The sequence below is a fragment of the Cyprinus carpio genome, chromosome A21, assembly GCF_018340385.1.
Source record: "Cyprinus carpio isolate SPL01 chromosome A21, ASM1834038v1, whole genome shotgun sequence".
Classification (NCBI taxonomy): Eukaryota; Metazoa; Chordata; class Actinopteri; order Cypriniformes; family Cyprinidae; genus Cyprinus; species Cyprinus carpio.
In genome coordinates, this window is record NC_056592.1 from 5819618 (window position 1) to 5833435 (window position 13818).

The window sequence follows — 13818 nt, forward strand, 5'->3', positions numbered from 1 at the left end:
TCGGAGGAAAAAAAGTCAGAATTGTGAGATGTAAATTAAGAACTCTGACTTTCTTCCTCATAGCTTTTCACATCTCGCAGTTCAGTTCAGTTTTCCCCCACCCTTCCACAGAATAAAAGATTTAAATTTAAAAAAGAAGAAGCTTTTTTCATGCAATTGTGAGTCTATATCTCAGAATTCAGATTTTTCTTCTCAAAATTGTGAGTTTATATATACAAATGACTTTTTTAAAAAAAAAAAAAACTCACAATTGGGACTATTTTCTCGAAATATTGCAATATATAAACTTGCAATTTTGAGAAAATTATCAGAATTGCAAGATTAACTCTTTTTGTGAGCAATTGTGAGATTAAAATTTAGAATTGTGAGAATATAACCGAATTGTGAGATATAAACTCACAGAAAAATGTCAGAATATTGAAATCTCATGTTTAAAAATCAAATAAATACAGTCTGACAGCAATAGATCATATATTCCTCTTCTTTATTTGGTATTCACATTCACACACATTGCATTGTGTGATTTTACTTCTACCCCAGGAAAATGCTTCTCTTCTTTAAGACCGGCTGTGTGAGGGATGTTTGCACCTGGAGACATAATGACCCTGCTCTCTCTGCTCTTTCTCTCTATTTATCTATCATCCTTTTTCCTCTCTCTGCTGAGACATCAAAACTGCAGAAACTTAAATGGCACAGCAGGCACCCTCCCTAGTCGTGACGCACCCCGGTATTTATAACACTGGTCATCCATTTTGTTTACGGAGGTGTGCAGCGCTGCGCTGGAGTTCAAGAGTCATCTAGCGGTCAACAGCGATACTACAACTGCAGTGGATCAGAGATGCCTTCTGCCCCTGTGCGAGCATTAACAGCAATAAGAGGTAGCCTAATAATAAAACTGATCACACATGATAAAGTGCACATGTATGACAGGATGAGCATTTTAATCCAAAATGACTTGCTGTAAGGACACAAAGACCGGACAGTGAGAGTTAATCTTGGTTCTCAGATTAGTGTCCAAACAGGTCATGTGAGGTTGAAAATCCGACAGGGTGCAAATCTCAAGATTTTCCTCCGTTTGTGTGCACATGATGTGCTAAATATAAATCGTAGGTTTCGTCCTGGCCACAGATTGTGTTGTTGATGTAGAGCGGTAGTAAATCCCACAACTTCATGTTCTGTTCTCAGACATTTTCACATAGATAAAAAATCCAGAGCTGGATTTCTAATGTGTCAGCTATCAATTTAAGTGAGAAAGGGAAGGAGAAAAAAAATAACACTGCAGTGCCCCGGATGACATTGATTATGGACCATTTGGGTGACCCAGAGGTCATCATGGTCAGTTCTTCCTGGAGCTGTACCTCAGATGATTCTCACTTTGCGTAAAAGAAAAATGGCACAATCATTCAAAAACAGGTTTAGGAAAAAAAAATTAACATTTTAGATTCCTAAATATTTTGATCCAAAAAGTATTTGAATATTTATGCCACACACTTCATATCTTAATTCTATAGGCCTACATTAGGTATAATATCAAAACTACTGGTGAATATATTAGTGTGGTGAATATATATTGTGTTCACTTGTTTACACAACAGCTATAGCAAAAATATATTTGAATTTGTTTTTTTAGTACAAAATTTGCAAGATTTTGAATTTGATTTTTGAAACACTACCATTCGAAAGTTTGGGGTTAGTACAGTTACAGTAAAAACGGTTATAGTTTGAAATATTGTTATTTGAAATGTAAAATATGTAGTCACATTTGTATCAATTTAATGCATTCTTGCTGTCTAAAAATATGAACTTAAAAAAAATGAATGGAAGTGTACAAAATCACTGCTTGAGAAAACATATTTGTGTAACTGACTTTTGACTCAAAACTTCATAGTTACTGTACCGTACATTGGAGCAAATCATTGTTCCTTGGAACTCAGAAAATATAAATCCATTATACACACACAGACACACACACACACACAAAAAAAAAAAAAAAAAAAAAAAAAAAAAAAAAAAAAATTACCTGTAACTGCATATATTTGCATGTACCATCGACATTAAAATATTTTAAAGGCTTTTAAAATATGTGCACATTTTCCAGCTCTTACACTGCTAAAGCTGACCTATTTCCTATGCCTTAATTAAAAACAAAACTTGCATTCTTATTAGCACATATTAGTATAATTTCGAATTTGTCTGACTCATAATACTGTCAAAACAGTTCTTCGTTTTTATGTAAATGAGACCACCCTTACGAAGCACAGGAATTGCTAAACTGTTATCTTATCGCTAATGCAGTCCTGTTACACTGGATAAAATGCTTAGTACACTAAAAACAAATAGCTCATAGCTGTTTGATTAGGAGTAATATTCTTAAAAGAGCAGGTGTTCTCTGTCTGAAAACAATTCATTTGTTCTGTTTACTTGTTCTGTTCGGTGTTTGGGTGTTTGAATAGCATAGCATGAATTATGCAACCTCCTGAGACAAAAATATTGCATGAAAACAGCTGGACAGTATTTGAAAACAAATGCCGGGTCAGTGAAATTTAAAAATGTCATATCCACAATCATGCTGTGGTAAGAAATAAGGAGAGTTTTGTGCAATTAATAGGGATAATTTTGATCTTAAAAGGATTGTAGAATAATTTATTCACATTCAGCCATAATTCTTTTTTTTTTTTTTTTACTTTTAAGTGAACTTTTAATACTTGTCTTGGAGTCTCCATAAAGTCTAGACATTGGCTCAGATGACATCAACCATGTGTCTTAAATCATCTGTTGCTTGGATTGCAATGAAAGTGTGAAAAGAAAAAGACAAGGAGGGTTTATTCCTACAAAAAACAAGGCACGAAAGTAATCTCAGCCAAGATTCATCAACAGCATCATGCAAACAGCTCCATGGAAGCACGTCCTTTTGAAGGCAGATCATTTGTCTGGGCTTTCAAGCACTTGAGATCGACACCGTCTGTATGTTTGGAGTTGCTTACTCTTGAGAGATGTGAGATTAGTCATCAGGAAGGTTTGCTGGCTAGAGCATCTTCATTTATTGCTCATCAGATGGTTGGGGATGGAGATCATTTTTTGTGAGAACTACAAACAAGAAACAGCTGCTGCTTTGTCAGCCACTAGGGGGCAAGACTTTCAATAAGTCTCCTCAGTTCATCAGTGGCCACAACTAAAATCAAAAAAATGAGGATATCAATAGTACTAACATAGAAATAACATTAAGATTCAACACAATATAAGTTCCCTGGCCTTAAGGGACACTTTGGTACCTAAATAGCTTATATAGCATTCAAAAGGTCAAGGTGAAGATTTGGTGCAAAACAATCCCTGTTGTAAAGGATTTAGTTTGCCAACACAGTCTCATTTGCCTAGTTTAACCTTCGAGGGCAATCCGTGTGAGAGCTTTAAATCAAGTCATTGCAGGGCATATATTTTATTTTATAATTTAATCATTCTATATTCACCATTACACATAAAAAACATAATTTAATAACATTACAGTACATTTGCACTGCCAATGTACAGAATTTTTAAGAATTAACCATGAGCAGGTTAAATGTCAACTTTGGGGTTGATGGGGTAATTGTAGAAGAACCTAGCTGGATGGAGAAATCATACTGTAGAGTTGGAGTGGCAGGGTAGACAAGAAGCTTAGTCTTTGCCAGGTAGAGCTGATATTCTTTCATCCATGTGGAGATGTCCGCCAGGCTGCCTGAGATCTGTGCAGCTACCGTTGGATCATCTGGATGAAATGAAAGATAGAGCTGTGTGTCATCAGCATAGCAATGGTAGGAGAAGCCATGTGTATGTAGAGAAGAGGAGGGGTCCAAGAACTGATCCCTGAGGAACCCCAGTGACAAGTTGATGTGCTTTGGATACCTACCCAAGCCACCCTGAAGGACATACCAGTGAGATAGGATAATTATTATATACAGTGAGATAATTATTATACATGCAATTTTTATTAGAATTCACTGAGAGACATATGTTCATTTAACATATTAGCATATATACACACATACATATTTGATCTGTGTCCGTAAGAAGTTATAAAAAATGTAAATATTTACACATGTACAATGTACAATAAGTAAATATGTATGTACAATGTAAAAATACATATATTTCGTTGTTAAAAAAAAAACAAAAACAAGGACTACTGGAGTATGTTTTACAAGAAAATACTAGTTCAGTTTTTTCTTCTTCAAATTTTTACCTTTATTTCAGTGTGCTAATTGCTGTTTCTTTATAATTTTGTGCAATTTCTGTTTGAAAATTATTTCTACACCATTTTTCCAGCACAGATATTAGCATACATTTATGTATATATATATATATATATATATATATATATATTTATTGCCTATTATAACATAATATTTTCTTTTTTTACGTAGCCTATTATAACATAATATTTTCTCAGATCTCACATCATAAGGATTTCGCCACATGAATGTTTTTATTTTTAGGATACCTGTGGCAGTTATTAAATATTACATTCATAACTTGCTTTTCTGAACCTATGGAAGTAGATCAAGTGCGGGAGTAGGAGGGGCCGCTGGGAATCTGCGCGTGGGGCTTCGCTGGAGGTAACCAATCAATACCCTCTCAATTCCTCAAAGAAACGCTGAACTCCAAGACGCTGACTTTAAACGGAGAAGTATCTTTTTTAGCATCTCAGAGTGTCTGAAATGAGCTATACGGGCAGAGGAACTCCTCTCAGACTTGCTGTGGTGGTGATACTGTTCTCATCGGGAACGCCGTGGACTTTCCGAGAGGAGAAGGAGGATGTGGACAGGTAAAGTGCCCATGCAGTGCGCGTGCTGTCAGCTCGCTCTTTACACGAGCTCAGAGGACTGAAAGTTTTATTCTTACGCATGAGGCAGGTTTTTTTACGTAAAAAGAAACAGCTGACGTCTGCCTTGTCTTACAGAGAAGTGTGTTCAGAGAACAAAATCGCTACGACGAAATACCCGTGCGTAAAATCCACAGGAGAGGTGACCACATGCTACAGGTAAGGGACTGTTTACTTCTCCATCTTAACATTATGTAGGTTCTTGTCCATGGTTATGTATATATGTTGTCTCTTGTAATGTAACGTTTTGTATTTATTGAAGCGGGCTGAATTGGACATCACCACTTCCCATATGGGACAAATAAAGTGTGCTGTTTGTCTAGCTTATCTGTCGATCATGATTGTTTATCTTACATTTTTATGCGATGAAATCTGTTTTGCCCGATTATGATTATGATTAAGTTTGAAATGGTACCACTGACTCCATTTTTGAAGGCAGACAGTTTTTAATGTACCATGGTATTCCACATCACTAACAAATAAACACACAGACTCCAGCTGTGCTTTATGCATTTCTGATGTAGCAATGGAGGAAAATAGATGAGTTTATAGATGGAAAATGAGACCCACATTTTGTAATTTTAAATTGTAAATGATTAAGATTTGTTCACTCAGTCATCATGATGTATATGTGACATAAATATGACATTCCTATTTTTATATAGATTAAAACAAACTTTTAAATATGGCAGATGCCAGATTATCATTTGATTATTAAGTGTTTCCTTGAGAGTGCTGTTTCTGTTCCTATAAAGTGGCATGGGTTTCCTTTCCTTTCCTTTCATGTAAAATAATCCTGTTTTCATTCTTGTGAGTGTTAAGAATTAGTGAAAGAAAGCAAGGAGATATTATTCTTTGAAGGTTAGGGATTATGATGCTGGAACTTTAAGCTGGCTCTGAATGCAAAGCAGACTCAGACTCCTCAGCTTTATTGTGGTTACTTGACTTAGTCTCAAAACCAACCGACTTTCCTATGTTTAACACAAAAGGAGAAGTCTTTATTGCCATCCAAGTTAACAAGGATATGGGTTTCTGAGTCCTTATAAATTGCATTCTTCGACATTGCTCTTTTGGTCCATGAAAGACAATTTTCATTTTAGGAATGAATTATTTTGAATTATTACGAATTATTACTTTATTTATGTAGAATAGAAATTGTAGATTAAGGAATTTTATTCTCTGTTTTGCTTCAATTCTTAGTTGTCAACCTTTGATGCATTTCATTCCACCTGCATGCTGGAAGTAGCAAGTTAAAGCATAAACTACTACAGGATTTTTATTTCAGCAGGCGTTGATGTGTGATGCTTTGAAAGACTTGTCAAAATTGCCATTAAGCCTGTCCTTGTAAATTCTTGGTGTGTGTGGTGCACCAACACTGGTGACCTGTGAAGTCACTGAGTCTCTCAAGTGTGCATGGAGAGTATTTGCACAGTGGGTCTCATGTGAGCAGGCTTGCACTTACAATTTGCTCATATGCAGATCACTTAAATGACGCAGATTTGATATGAGCTCATTGAAAATTAACAGGTGCAGTTAAGCCACCACACCTCTTTTCATTTGTGGCTTGGCGGCTCTCAAACTCATGATGTGATCAGGAAATATTTGTGCGTGATTGTTCAGTTGATGCTGAAAGCCAAGGTTTGTCTCTTGAATATCATAATGTCAAACAGAGGAGAACATTCATGCATCACAGTGTGACATTTTCTTTGGTTGTGATCCATCCTGGAGTTGGATGGTTGCAAAAACTGGACAAGGATGTGGCGCTAAAATGTTCTGTCCATCATTGAGTATTCATTTTATAGCTCTTATTGGCTTAAAATATTGGCAGAAAATATCTATGAATGTGGCTAATGGATAACATTTGTATCTGAATAAGGGGAGTCAGTTGAATAAATTTTGAATTAAACTGCGTGATGTGCTAATTTTTTTTTTTTTTTTCAAATTAATTGCATGCTTTATGAAAATAACCCACAATTTTTAAATTTTTTATTTGAATATTTTATTTTATTTCACAATTTTATAATTTAATAAAATAGGTTTACAAAGGAAAGAAGTGTATTCTGAAAGTCTGCTGTGCAGTTGTTAATACTGTGCCATAGAATTGATAGGTCTTTGTTTTAAATGAACTGCAGCATTCAAAGTGAGTTAGTACTGTAGTTTTGGATTAATAGATGTATTGTTTCTCAGGAATCAGGGACAACATTGTGAAGTCAGATCAAAATGGATCAGAACAGGCCTTTCCAGAACATACTGAAGGTGTTTCTGGAGAACTTGGTTCTTGGTTGTTCTTCCAAATATTTCTTGTGGTTTCAGGCCTGTTTCTACACTCTTGAAGCATTCCAGGCCAAAAGGCAAAGGGAATCAAACAGACAAAGGCCATATCATATAAACCTCACGTTTGTTTTCCTCTCACTAACTCTTCTACGACTGAAACCCAGCCATGAACTTAAACATGAAGTTCATCTGACCACAAGCACTTGTTCATCGCCAGAAGAAAGCTTTTTAATTATCATCTGAACCTTTGTACAAACTGGGAAGTCTCTAGAGTCCAGTCGCATGTCTTTCTCGACCTTCTAGTTCATCTTTAATGTCCACTGGTATCAAGGGAGCTTATTTCCAGAGGTATCTATTAAAAGAAACAAGATCATATTGGGTTTTTCAACCCAGACATGTCTAATAGCTCTCTTGAGCACATGCAGATGTATCTGGCATAAGCACGGTAAACTAAAACCTGTAGCATGGCTTCACAAGGGTACTGGTTACCTACCACTGAACAGCTCCAGGATTGATTGTTGAAGTACTATGAGATTTGGGACTTAAAGCTGAAGGACAAAGGTTTTCTAAAATATTTCTACCATCTCCTCTACCCCAAAATCCATTGTTTGGACAAACAGTAGCCCGATCCCATATTCTTTGGAATAAACAGAAGTTGAAACACAGGAATCCATAGTTATGCTAAAACATTGTCCTTCACAAAATGTGATGTCTAGACTTTTTTTATTTATTTTTATTTTATTTTTTTGTGTGTGCTTCAAATGTTTATGACCATGAGGCAAGGAAATTTTTTTTTCTTTTGTCAGAGGACTGTATTGAGGAGAAGAGAATTGAAGTTGATGAATCTGTCAGTGTCCTGTTTCTTTTGTATTTGTAACAGACTTATTGTTTGTTCTCTTGAATACACATGGGAATATTTGAGTTATTTTTATTAATTTCATTGATTTTGTGAGTCCGCAGACATGTAGACAAGGTGCTATCTATGGAAAGCTGCTATCTATGTAAACTCAGATGTAAATTCCGAGGAAAAAAGACAGAATTGAAAGATATATAGCTTATAGCTTGCAGTTGCGAGACGTAAACTCACAATTGCGATTTAAAAAAAAAAAAGTCAGAATTGTACAAGGTTATTTGAAATTATGTTTGAATTTTTTAAATCCATCACTTTTAATTGATTTAGACTTTGCCAGTTTTCATATTTCATCAGAAACAGTTTACCTATACTATTTTTATGAGCTTGAACCCTGTCTTAGATTAACACTTATGAAATATGGAACAAATTTAATTTAAAGGCAACACATGCGCAGCCTGAAGACGTAATACGTCTGCTACTTAATTGCAAAAATATTAAAGCATGATTTATTTCCAACAAACATTTCATGAAGGGTTTGTCCGTTCCTTTAATATTTAACAGAGACAAGCTGGAAGTAATTGATGCGAATCACTCTCAGAGCATCTGCCCTTTGGGATTCCAGTACATTTAATTGTATGTCTTAAGCAGAAATATTATGCAATTTTACAGTGATTAATGCCCTTCTTGGTTAAGCTAACCAGATGGTTTGTATCAGTGAAAGTCTTCATCAATCAGCTGCTCATCAACAAGTGCTCATCAGGCCAAACACGCTGTCAAACAAAGCGCTTTGACTACCAGCTCGTGAAATTCCGGGGAATCAGTTATTGGCATTATTGACCCATGAAACGAAAAGGGTGATTCAACAGGAAATCCTTTGCATTGTTCTCTGTTCTGTATTTACGATGACTTTGGGGATTAATGGCAGCAGATCAAACAGTGGTCAAAGTGCCAGTGTTTTGTTTGTTGTATTGTTTTTTTGAATATCATACAAATTCCTTCTTGTTTCCTCATACAAAGCTTTGGTTACAGTCTTTGTGTTATGGGGTGTTTTTATAGCCACAATGATTTCAAGCAGGGGCTGCGATTCCATCTGAATGTGTATCTTTTTAAAGCACAAGTGAGTCATGAGTTCTGTAGTAGATGCTTAAATCAAATGGACCACTGACCACCAAGTCAACACCACTAAAGCTGATTTATAAGCCTTTTAACCGGATGGTATTGTCCTCTCCAAAAACCGAAAAGTTAATGAATGTCCACTAAAGAACATTTTTAGCCAAGAACGTGCTAGATCGAGTGACTAATTCTAGTTGGGACACAGCCAGAGTTTATTTGGGATCAGTTGAGCCAAGCTAGTCAAAGCATGGTGAAAACTGAATGCGTTACCCAACAACCTCTGGAATATACCCAAGTTCCAGATGGATTCTGTGATAATTCCGATGAAAATAGTGGCAGTGGAAAAAGGCATTTGTTTTCTAGCACTCTTCTTTAATAATTTTCTCTCTTTGTTTTCCACATCTTGTTATGGTGCTGTTTTTTTCAACGCAGGTCTGGTTGGTGATGCTGTGTGTACACAGCTGTAAGCTATGAATTCAGATGTGTTCAGAATCAGAATCAGAAAGAGCTTTATTGCCAAGTATGCTTGCGCATACAAGGAATATGTTTTAGTGACATAAACTCACAGAAAACAAAAAAAACAAAAAAAAAAAGAAAAAAAAAGAAAAAGAAAAAATTTGCTAATACATAAATTGTATAAACAGTTGTGCTATAGATGATAATGGAATAGAACTGAGTAAGATGCAGGGATGTACTAGGATGGAGGGGTAACAAATAAATATAAGGATATTGCACATTTTTATTGCATAAGTGGGGAACATTTAACTGTTCATGAGGTAGATTGCCTGGGGGAAGAAACTGTTCTTGTTCCTGACTGTCCTAGTATTTGCGGCTCTGAAGCGCCGGCCAGATGGCAAAAGTTCAAAGATGGGGTAACTTGGATGTGAGGGATCCAGAGTGATTTTCTTTTCCTCACTCTGGATGTATACAGTTCTTGAAGGGTGAGCAGGGGAGCACCAATAATCCTTTCAGCAGTCCGAACCATTCTCTGTAGTCTTCTGATGTTGAACTAAACCAAACCAGACAGTTATTGAAGTGCACAGGACAGACTCAATGATGGCGGAGTAGAACTGTTTCAGCAGATTCTGTGGCAGGTTAAACTTCCTCAGCTGGCGAAGGAAGTACAACCTTTGTTGGGCCTTTTTAACAATGGAGTTAATTTGATTGTCCCACTTCAGGTCCTGAGAGATGGTGGTTCCCAGGAATCTGAATGACTCCACTGCAGCCACAGTGCTGTCTATGATGGTGAGTGGGGGGAGAGTGCAGGGGGGTTTCTCCTGAAGTCCACTATCATCTCCACTGTTTTGAGTGTGTTCAGCTCCAGGTTGCACTGCACCAGACAGCCAGCTGCTCAACCTCTTGTCTGTAAGCAGACTCGTCACCATCCTGGATGAGACTGATGACCGTAGTGTCATCTGCAAACTTCAGGAGCTTGTTAGAGGGGTCTTTTGAGGTACAGTCCTTGGTGTAGAGGGAGAAGAGCAGTGGGGAGAGAACACATCCCTGAGGGGCACCAGTGTTGGTGGAGAAGCTTTTGGACATGAATTTCCCCAGTCTCACTAGCTGTTGCCTATCTGTCAGAAAGCTGGTGATCCACTGACAGATAGAAGTTTGTGAACTTTTCTTCAAAATATCAGTCTTAAAGAAATCATCCAAGGTGAAAATTGTATGCCCCATTGACATCTAAACAAATTACGTCAACTTCAGACAGATTAGCTCATGTGATTTTATGTCTATAATGAAAACGTAATAATATTGATCTGTAAAGTAAATGTAAAGGTTTTTTTTTTAATAAAAAAAATCATATAATGCTATGAATGGCTCCAAAATTAGCTAGGAGGGAAACTGAATGGCTGAAGAAATGGCTACTCAGTAATAATATACGTACAAATGATGCCCATCCCTTTCTCTGTCTGTTCACAAAAGTTCATTTCCAGACAGCAGGTTTACATAGTTTTGCTATTAATCACCAATTTTCTTGCAGTAATTAAGCAATGGTGGTCTGTTTTGTCTCACTAGTCTAAACGATACAGACTCATGGTTAGGCCAGTAATGGTTTGCTCATGCAATTAGAAGGTCAAAGGGCAACAACCTGAATAATTGGGGTTCATTTATAAAAATTCAGTAAACCCTGTTGCTGTTTATCCAGTTCCCGTTACCTAATTTCTTCATTTATAAAAAAAACCTAAAATTTAATATGTTAGGAATATTTAAAAAGTTTTTTTTTTTTTTTTTTTTGCTTAAAGTTTTATACTTTTACTTTCATACACAAAATGTTGGGGTCTGTAAAATTTTAAATGTTTTATTTATTTATTTTTCATACTCACCTAGTGTATTTTACATATCCCAAATATATCTCAGATATCCACAGCACGTAAGTCACAGTTCACTTACGTACTTTGTGAATGCAAAGTATGTAGAATAAGTGCAACTGTAGTTATGTAATCAAAAACTAATTGCCTAGTTGTGGAGCCCCTACCTTTGGCACTGTTTACAAGCACTTTTCTTAGCAAATTCACTTGAAATGCTCTTGTTTCAGGATGAGTTTGCATGGATAACTGGTGAATCTCAACCCCCAGAGACATTGCCAGTTGGCAGAACCTTCCCTGCTTGAGTTCTGCCAGTCATTGAGAATAAGTAAGTCAATGCCTCAGCTCATTGAGAAACCTCTCGGCTAAAGCGAATGTAAAATGTGTCTCTCTCCATCCTGGCATCAGACAGACCTTGGAAAGTTATCATTTTAACGCCTATTTTTTCCAGTAGTTGACTGAAAAAATACAACCTCTTTTTGGCACAATCTGAGAGCACAGTTGAGCAACAGGGAGTCTGCAGTGGTGTTTGGGATTTCTTGGCAGGCATGCGGTGGAGAGGACGTGTTGTTTTTGTTGTGTTGCATTCCTCAGTGATGTATGAATTGCCTTGGAGCTCTGGTCTTGCTCTCATTCTTGTTTGCTGATGTTGCATCACTATATCCTGCTATCCATCCCAAAGTTATCACACCTCTGTTATTTATCATCATTTAAAGTAGGGACGGTGGTGTCTTTGACATCTCTGGTTCTTAGGCTGAAGTTTGCATTTTGTTTGTATGTGTAGTAATGTGTGGCAGTCTGCTGGAATTCTGTAACTTGTTTACTGTGTTATTGTTGCATTTGTCACAGGTGGCGTAGAGCAGCCATGTTTTCTACCACACACAGCTGTGCGCTCTACCGCCCTTTAGCTTTTCTGTAGTTCACTGTCTGTTCCAGTAAAATCACAAATCAAAAGACAAACAAATGTGTTCCCATTGCTGATATACATCTATACATCTGTGGTACAGCTGCAATTTTGGCTTATTAAAATCAAAAATTGTTCTAGGGCGGGTTGGAACCCAAGTCAATGGCTACCAGCCACTGTTTGGTTAACAACATTCTTCAAAATATCTTCTTTTGTTTCCCACACAAGAAAGAAACTCATACAGGTTTGGGTGAACTATCCTTTAAATATTCATGAGCTAATTCTTTGTCAGAACTAGCACTATCTGTGCCCTACCACTTTTAAAAAACACACAAGGGAAACAATGTAGTATCAGTCTTACAAATGCAGATGTTGTTGGTTAAATTTTCATGTCAGCCATGATGATTTCCATCTTGGCAGGTGTTTTGATCCACCTTTAAGTAATTGCATTGGGTGTAGATTGATATCTGCCTTAGTTTAATGTAGGTTCTTATTGTTCTCATGTCAGTCATTTTGAGAACAATATAGAGCAGCTGCAGCTAACTAAAACACTTTGTCACCAGACTTGACGTTTATGTCAGAGGTCTTCAGCTGTATGTAAAGGATGGCCAATCACAAGAGAAGGAAACTGTTAATAAAATTTTTGTTCTATTATTAAAATCATTGCATAAGCTGCAGATTGTGAAACCATATGTTTCATCTTGCTTTGTGCATGAACCCATTTTACTTGCACTTTCAAGGCTGTGAAGATTCTAAGAGCCTTTTATCAAAGCTGTAAATAAAAGTGAAATTTTCCTTGTCATTTCTTTTGGATGGTCTTCAATAATTTCTCGCCATTGTTTTGAAAAACAGAAAAATTATATAGTCTTTCTCTCGCTGGAGACATTTTTATTGAGTTAACCATGTTAACAAAGCATGTTGTTAAAGTAATGAAGGCTAGGAAGACAATTTGCTTTGATCTAGAAATATCTACTGGATTTATTGACAATTGTTAAATGAAAAACTACATTTCTGCATAAAACATTCTTTGCCATGTTATTCAGCTCATTTCAGATGATGTCAAGCGGTAGTTATTTGAGACACTGAGGCATTGACTGATGTTCTCTGAATTTAATTACTTATGTTTTCCACCTAGAAAGAGCCTGAGGCAAAGCCAGTGTGAGCAGTTTTCCGATTAGAGAGTTTGGATGAATATAACATTTGACGGGTGGCTCTAAACAAACCCAAATTAATGGGTTTAATATTCAGTGTATAGAGCCGTCTTAAATCTCAACCGGCGGATAGCGCTGGCTTTCTTTCTAGGCTCATGATATGTAATGAATTACGCTGGTATAGGAGTATCACAGCAGGATATCTTGTGATATGCCAGAGCATTGCCAAACAAGTACTATAAATGTCATATACCTGTTAAGTCTCATATATCACCATGAGCACGCTTGGTAAGAATTCTTCTCGTTCTCAGAGGCAGCCATAAACCAAAGCTATAGGCATGCTTTATTTTATTTGC

General features: G+C 36.6%; 1 pseudogene; it reads left to right on the forward strand.

The window, feature by feature from the left end:
• Positions 1-4591: 4591 nt before the first annotated feature.
• LOC109065023 overlaps positions 4592-13818 on the forward strand; it is a 43965-nt pseudogene continuing 34738 nt past the window's right edge.